General features: G+C 46.1%; 1 protein-coding gene across 1 annotated transcript in view; it reads right to left on the minus strand.

Annotated features, from left to right (window-relative positions):
• The window catches only part of LOC116685781 (cGMP-dependent protein kinase 1), a gene marked incomplete at its 5' end in the record, with an annotated part of 77,956 nt that overhangs the window by 32,469 nt on the left and 37,135 nt on the right, over positions 1–8,352 (minus strand).

Below are 8,352 nucleotides of genomic sequence, written 5' to 3' on the forward strand. Positions count from 1 at the left end.
GACAGGCAGACAGACAGACAGACAGACAGACAGACAGACAGACAGGCAGACAGACAGGGGGAGAGGGAGAGAGAGTTAACTAGCATGTTAGTTAGCAGTAATTAGCCTGTACCTATGTTAATGTTAACTAGCGAGACAAGCCAAGACTATCCGACTTCACCAATCCCATCACCAACCCACCGGCCCTCCCATGTACCTAATCACTACTTTAGTTTTATAGATCCGCTATCTCCAACCTAGATCCTTTCAATAATCACTACTTTAGCGGTGTATGAGGCATCATATCTCCACCAGACCCCTGTATCTCACTTACTTTAGCGTGTAGAGAGTCGCATATCTCCCCCAGACCCCATCGTCCATAATCACTACTTTTAGCGGTATCGAGCAATATCTCCACCAGACTCCAGTATCAACACTACTTTTAGCATGTAGTAGACAGCAAATCTCCACCAGACTCCTTAACTAATCACTACTTTGTAGCGTGTAAGAGCAGCATATCTCCCCCAGACTCCATGTAAATAACACTACTTTTAGCAGAGAGCTAAGCTATCTCCAACCAGACCCATGGTATACATACTTTTTTAGCGTGTATAGAGCAGCAATATCTCCACAGACTCCTGTAAGCATCACTACTTTGAGTGTTACAGACTCACATCTCTCCACCAACTCCATGTAACTCATCACTACTTTTAGACAGATGTATAGAGCAGTCATATCTCCACCAGACTCCAACATGTAATCATCACTATTTTTAGCGTGTTAGCGCAGCAATCTCCACCTAACCTCCATGAGAAATATCCTACTCTTTTAGCGGGTAATCTAGCAGCATAGCTCCACCAGACTCCATTTAATAACCCTACTTTTAGTGTGTATAGAGCAGCATATGCTCACATGTAATGAGGACATTAAGCTTTTATTCCAACCAACGAGAGTTGTGATTGTGGGAACATGGAAAGATGAACTCAAGGCTTTGTAGTTTTAGTTAGTTTGGCTGTCCCCTTTCATGAAGCCTGTGTTTTCTGATACTGAAGTACTGCATTATATCATGGATTGTCTGCTGACCTTGACAAAAAGGTTCCCAAAACTCTTACAAAAAACGATTGTAAATAACCACTCTAAAAGGCAAGAAAAGTCCTTAAAAAAAAAATCTATAAAACCAGCACTCACCACTCCACGCGGCTGAACCTCCATCCCCAGAGTGCAGATGATTTGATCACTGCCGGACACGCGGAGAAAAATCCCCCTCGGACCTGCACCTGCAGATACACCTACAAGACAAAGACAATGAAATGAAGACATGACAACAGCCCGCTTCATCTTGTGACGTGTCTTTTTCAAGAGCTGCTCTAAGAGGCTTTAAAGACCTCTTTCAGCCCTCAAGAGGAGAGCTTGCTCCATTTCTTTAACCACAAACACTCAATCCGTTCTTTTTGAACAGAACGCAGGACCAAGATCACCACAGACCCTTTTTGTGTTCACTTTCCTGCATGAATAATAGTCGGATTCTTGGGTTACCTATCCCTTTATAAGTCCTTCGTCCCCTTTCACTAAATGTGTGAAACTGAGACAAGTAACTAGCTCAAAATGGAGCTGCATTTCCCATGAACCATAAGAAGTTCCTAAACCTTAAATACCTAACACAACATTATTTAATATTTATATGATGAACTCACGTGCCTGATCTCCAGCACTCGTCGTACTGCTTTGTTGACGTCGTCCTCCTCCAATCGATCTTCTTGCACAGCCTGGGACACAATATACTGTCTTTTTAGGAGGCCATGCACAGTGAGGAGTACAAACCGAAGTTCGACCAGTTTTGAATAAATTTAAAAACTGTATTCATAACCATTCACAATCCATTCACCTGTGATTTCACGTGGATATTAAAAGCAAAATCGAACCAAAGCAAAACTAGTGACAATCCCAAACACACCACACCTAACCCATAGCGCTCTACTACACACACCAACACACCCACACACCCATACACACCCACACAGTACCCAGCACACCCATAGGATGTCTCCTATTTTTGTGGGACCTATCATTGGCAATGCATTGCAAACAATGCAACATCCCTTAAAGTTGGGGGTTCCAGCATTTTGCCCCAAAAAGCTGTTGGACCCCCCCAGTCTACTGTATCCCAGTTTTTGGACCCACAAATGTATTCAAAGAACAACACAACACACACTTATGTCCCTATCTTTGTGGGGACCCCTCTTTAAACATAAAGGCATTTCCTATTCCCTTACCCTACCCTAACCATAAACCACATTACCTAACCTTAACCGGACCTCACCCTAACCAAAACCTGATTCTAACCCCTAGCCTAAACCATTCTTAACCCTCAATATCCCTTTTCAAAGATTGGGTCCAGAATTTTTTCGCCCCACAAAGTTTTTTGGGACCCCCCAAGTATACTGATTCCCGGTTTTGGACCCCACAACTGTTTTAACCAAAAACACACACACACACAGACAGAACCCACACCCACAGCAGACAGAGACACACTACACACCCCACACACACACACCCAGACAGAGACACACACACACAGAGAAACACACCCCACATACTACATTAGAACACCACACTCACACCCCCACACACTCCCCACCTCTCACACACACACACACAGACAGAAACACACACACCACACACCACACACACCTAACAGATACACACACACAGACAGAAAACCACAACCACACCCACCTACCGACAGACACACACGACACACACACACACTCACAGACACACACACAGACACCACACACACACCACAAGACGATACACACAACACACGAGCGTAAACACACAGCCCCACACCACACACACACACACACAGCCACACACACAACCACACACACATACATAAAGCATCAAACCCACAGACAGACATATACACCACAAACAACACTCACACATCCCACCCACAACGACCCTCACATACACATACCTAACACACACCCACAGACAGACAGAGACGCACACACACTCACACGCACAGCCATGCCCACCATTCACCACACACTAGATCTGGTAGAGTTTTGGTTGCTTCTGTGAACGATGGAGCGACTCACTCTCGTTCAATGACCAGACAGGTAACTTCTCCCACAGCGGTGAGCTGGCGGGACAACTCCTCCCTGCACACATGACACAGAAACCAGAAACAGGAAACAAACTCAGACTTGCAGGCCCAGTGTGGTATGACTGGTAGTACCAATGCGGCCAAGGTCAAGCGACACTAAGTGCCACCTACGAGTACTCAGATCATTAAAGTGGTAAAAGGAAAACCATGAATACTTTAGGACAACTAGGTGTAAATTATTTTAAAAAATTGTGTGTGGGTGTGGGGTGTGGGTGTGTGTGTTTTGTTTGTGTGTGGGTGTGGTGTGTGTGTGTTTTCATGTGCAACCCCTTTCAGAGCCTCTCTCCAAACCAATCTCTTACGATCGTCTTCACGATCACCTTCGTCCCCAGGTGATCTTGCTGAGATACTTTCACCTGTGACATCACACAACAACATTTACGCATCGAGACACAACCCCAGTATACACTTCTCCTTGTTCACACGCTAAGTAGTGATTATTTACATGGAGTCTGGTGGAGATATGCTGCTCTATACATGCTAAAAGTAGTGATTATTTACATAGGCTGGTGGAGATTCTGCTCTATACACTGCTAAAAGTATTTATTATTTACAATGATCTGGTGTAGATATGCTGATCTATACCACTACAAGTAGTTATTATTTACATGAGTCTGGTGGAGATTGCTGCTCTATACCCCTAAAAGCAGTGATTCTTTACCATTGAGTCTGGTGGTTTGTGAGGTATCTTCTGTTTTTATATGTTAAACTACAAAAAGGATCTTAAACTCTTTAAACTAAAAGGTCTATCTCTGTAGGATCCTGTTCTCCTGTTGTCAACACTTAAATTAATAGTCTGTCACGACAACAACACAACTTTTAGGGGATGACGCTCACTTTGGACCAATGTCAATGTTTGTTGTTCCATCAGTATCTCTCTATCAATCCTCCATCCTTCTCGCCTCACCTGTCCCTTCGCTGATGATGACCAACGTGTCGCCGGTGGCTCCCTTGGACGGATAATGTAATCACAGTCCTGTAATGGAGTCGAAAGAGAGAGGGAGAGAGATAGGGTAAAGAGAGAGAGAGAGGAGATAGAGGAGCGGGTAGAGAGAGCGAGAGAGGTATGGGAATGAGAGTGGAAACACCAGAGCATGGTTAATGCGAGGTGAAAACGCCAGAGCATGATGAAGGAGTGGCAATGCCAGAGCAGGGGTGAATGAAGGGAACCCAGAGCAAGGGGTAATGAGAGGTGGAAACTCCAGAGCAGGAGGAGACGGAGTGTGGATGCCAGAGCTCGCGGGAATGAAGGGGGACAACACCAGAGCAGGGGGGAATTGAGAGGTGTAAACCACCGGAGCAGGTGGAATGAGAGGGGAGACCACATATCAAGGGTGACTGAGATAGACTTCCACTGGTTCTGTAAAGCCTCTCACCCGCCAGTAACGCAGCCAGTTTACCTTCCTGATGTCCCTCGGTAGAGACTTGAACGAGGGAACGCTGAGAGAGAGAGAGAGACTAGAAGAAGAAGAGAGGAAGAGGGATAGTGAGAGGGAGAGGGAGAGTACCAGAGAGAGGAGAGAGAGTTAGGATCGAGGAGAGAGAGAAGAGAGAAAGGATGATGAGAGGAGAGAGAGGGAGAAAGTGAGAGGATAGAGAGAGGAGAGGACAAGAGAGAGGAGAGAGGAGGAGGTATAGAGAGAAGAGAGAAGAGGTGTGGTGTAGTCATCGGAAATGTGGAAGAGAGCTTCCACAGTTGAAGTGTAGAGCGTAGTAGAGTGTAGTAGTGTGTAGTAGAGCGTAGCAGAGCTGGTGGGGTAGAACGTGCGTAGTAGAACGTAGTAGAGCGTAGCAGAGCGTTGTTAGAACGTATAAAGCGTATTAGTAGAGCGTGGTAGTAACGTACGTGAATAGTAGATCACGTATTAGAACGTAGTGAGTAGAGCTGAGTTAGAGTGTAGGTAGGCGTAGTAGCACGTAGTAGAGTGTGTAGAAGGTAGTAGAACGCTAGTAGAGCGTAGTAAAACGTTAGATAGAGCGATGGTATGAGGTACGTATGGAACGTAGTAGAGCGTATTAGATGTCGTATTAGAGCGTGGAGAAGACTGAGTTGGAGAGCGTAGCTTATAGCGTAGAGAAGCGTAGTAGAGAGCGTAGCCAGATGAGAGCGTGGGAGCTAGCAGAGTCAGTAGCCGTAGTAGACGTGGGCGTAAGTAGCGAGTGTCTAGAGAACGATAGTCTAAAGCAGAGACGTCGGGTAGAGCGTAAGAGCGTAGAGAGCGTTGATAGAAGCGTGGTTTTTGAGCGTGTTAGAAAAAAAAAGTATAGCGAGAGCTGGTAGAAGCCGTATAGCAGAGGGCGGCAGAGCGTTGGTACAGAGCGTAGTGACGAGTAGAGCGTGGTAGAAGCGTATAGACGTGGTAGAACGTAGTGAACGTAGTAGCATTTCAGTGAACTAGAGAGCGTAGTAGAACGAAGTAGAGCGTAGTAGACTATATAAGTAGTAGGTAGTAGTAGCTAGTAAGTAAGAACGATTAGTAGCGTGGTTAGACAACGTAGTTAAGCGGGGTAGAGGCGTAGTAGTAGAACGAGTAGAGCGTAGTTAAACGTTAGTAGTAAAGAGCGTGGGTAGAATTCTCTATGAGCGCTAGCATAGCGTAGTAGAAAGTAGTTAGATCGTGTAGAAGCGTAGCAAGAGCATAGTAGAGCTGGTAGAACGGTAGCCAGATGTAGCTAGAACGTGGTAGAACTAGTGAGCGTGGTAGAGCGTACAAATGCAGGAGCGTGAGTAGAGCGTGATCAGAGCTTAAGCAGATATACGTGGAGAGCGTACGCATAGCGGTGGTTTAAAGGTAGCAAGAGTGGTAGAGCTGCAGGGGTCAGCTAGTATAGCGTAGTAGAGGTGCCGAAGCGTGGCAAGCGTGGTTAGAGGCGTAGAAGCGTAGCAGAGCGGGCTAGAGCGTGGTAGAGCGTGGTAGAGCAGTATTACGCGGAGTAGTAGAACGTTTAGTCGTATAGACGTTGGTTAAGCGTGGTTAGTGTAGGGAAGCGTAGTGAATAATACGTAGCGTAGTACGGTAGTTAGAACGTAGCAGGAACGTAGTATAGAGTGGTAGATCAGCGTAGAAGTTATAGTAGCGTGGTTAGAGTTAGATAATAGGAGTTAGTCGAGGGTGAAAGCGTGTAGCTAGAGTCGTAGCTAGAGCCTGGGTTAGAGACGTGTAGAGCGTGTAAGCGTAGTTAGAGCGTAGTTAGCCGTGGGTAGATGTGGTAGAGTGTAGTGGACGTAGTCAGAACATAGTAGAGCGTAGTAGAGTGGGTAATGTTGCCGTAAAACCGTGTAGCAGGACGTTAGTAGATGTAGTACGGCTGTAGTGAGCTAGAGCGTGTAAGTGAGGGGTGCTGGTAGAGCGTAGTAGAGTGTAGTAGTAGGTTTGTAGTACGAGCGTAGTAGAGTAGAACTTGTAGTAGAGACGTAGTAGACGATAGAGAACGCCCTCAGTAGTAGCGTAGAGTAGCGTATAGATAGGCGTGAGTAGAGCGTGGTAAGCGAGTAGAGCGTATAGAACGTTCAAGGTAGAGCGTGGTAGAGCGTAGCGAGCATAGTAGAGGTGGTAGAGCGTATGCAGATTTAAGCAGGATCGCTAAGTAGAACCGTGGTAGAACGTAAGTAGGCGTAGCAGAGGTGTGGTAGAGCGTGACGGTGTAGAGCGTAGCAGAGATCGTAAGCAGAGCGTGGAAGCGTAGCATAGCGTTGGTAGGCGTGGTAAGCGTAGCAGAGCCGTAGGAGGGTGGCAGTGCAGAGCGGGCCAGGGGAGAGGCAGCTGGTGAGCGTGTGAGGTTTAGAGACGTGGTAGAGCGTTGTGTAGAGCTATAGAGCGTAGTAGAATAGTAGAACGTATATAGCGCGTGTTAGAGGCGTGGTAGAGCGTGGTAATGTAGTGGCGCGTATAGAGTGATTAGTCGAACTAGCAGACCGTTACGACGTGTAGTAGAGCGAGTATATGTAGTAGAGCTAGTAGACGTGTAAGTAGGTGTAGTAAGGGTGGTTTAGAGGTAGTAGGTGTAGTAGAGTTGAGTAGAGGAGGTTAGAACGTAGTGAGCGTAGTCGAAACGTAGCACATAACGAGTAGAGCGTGATAGAAGCGTAGTAGATGGTAGAACGCGAGTAAGTCGTAGTAGAACGAGACAGAACGTATTAGAGCGTAGTAGAAAGCGTAGTCAGAGCGTAGTAGAGCGTAGTCTAGGTGTAGTCAGCGTAGCGAGCGTATAGGAAGGTAGTAGAGTGATAGTTAAGCCAGTAAGTAGTGTAGTAGCGCGTAGTTAGAGATCTCTGTCCTCTCGGACGACGTCCTGTGCCGGGAGCTTTTAATGAGTACCGGTTTCTCATCATGATCGTCTGGAAACCCTGACGTCGAAGATTTCGCCCAGAGCTAGTCTGTCAGTGCAGGCTGTCAGCGCGCAGCAGACAGGACAGACAGACAGCACAGCGAGACAGACATGGTCAGCAGGTCAGTACCCAGTAGGCAGTATCTAGTGTCGAATGGCAGAACAGCGCGGACATCGATCTTGTACATGTGAACGATGAGGAGCACGGGCAGATTCAGAGAAAGCAGACAGTACAGGCAGCAAACAGATGCAGTACAGGCATGAGGGCAGACAGCAGACATCAGAACAAGAATACAGACGCAGCACCAGACAACCAACAGACAGACAGAAGAAAGACAGCACAGACAGGAGCGAAGAATGAACAGGAGTAGCAGGCATGAGGAAGAAGACAGAGAGAAGAGTACTACAGGGTGGCGTAATAGTGACAGTGAGATGTTAACTAGCATGTTAGTTGCAGTATTGCCTGTCCTATGTTAATGTTAACTAGCATGTTAGTTAGCAGTATTATAGCCTGTGCCTATGTTAATGTTAACTAGCATTTTAGTTAGCAGTAATTAGCCTGTGCCTATGTTAACTGTTACTACATGTATTAGCCGATATCCTGGTCTATTTAATGTTACTAGCATTTGTTAGCAGTAATAGCCTGTGCCTATGTTAATGTTACTAGCATTTAGTTATGCAGTAATTAGCCTTGGCCTATGTTAATGTAACTAGCTGTTTAGTTACATCAGATTAGCCTGTGCCTATGTTAACGTTAACTCATGTTAGTTATAGTAATTACCTGTGCCTATGTAACGTAACTACATTTTAGTTAGATAATTACACTTTGCCTGTTACCTCCTAACAGTATCCCTACCTCCTCTGTCTGGCCA

The sequence above is a fragment of the Etheostoma spectabile genome, chromosome 3, assembly GCF_008692095.1.
Source record: "Etheostoma spectabile isolate EspeVRDwgs_2016 chromosome 3, UIUC_Espe_1.0, whole genome shotgun sequence".
NCBI lineage: Eukaryota > Metazoa > Chordata > Actinopteri > Perciformes > Percidae > Etheostoma > Etheostoma spectabile.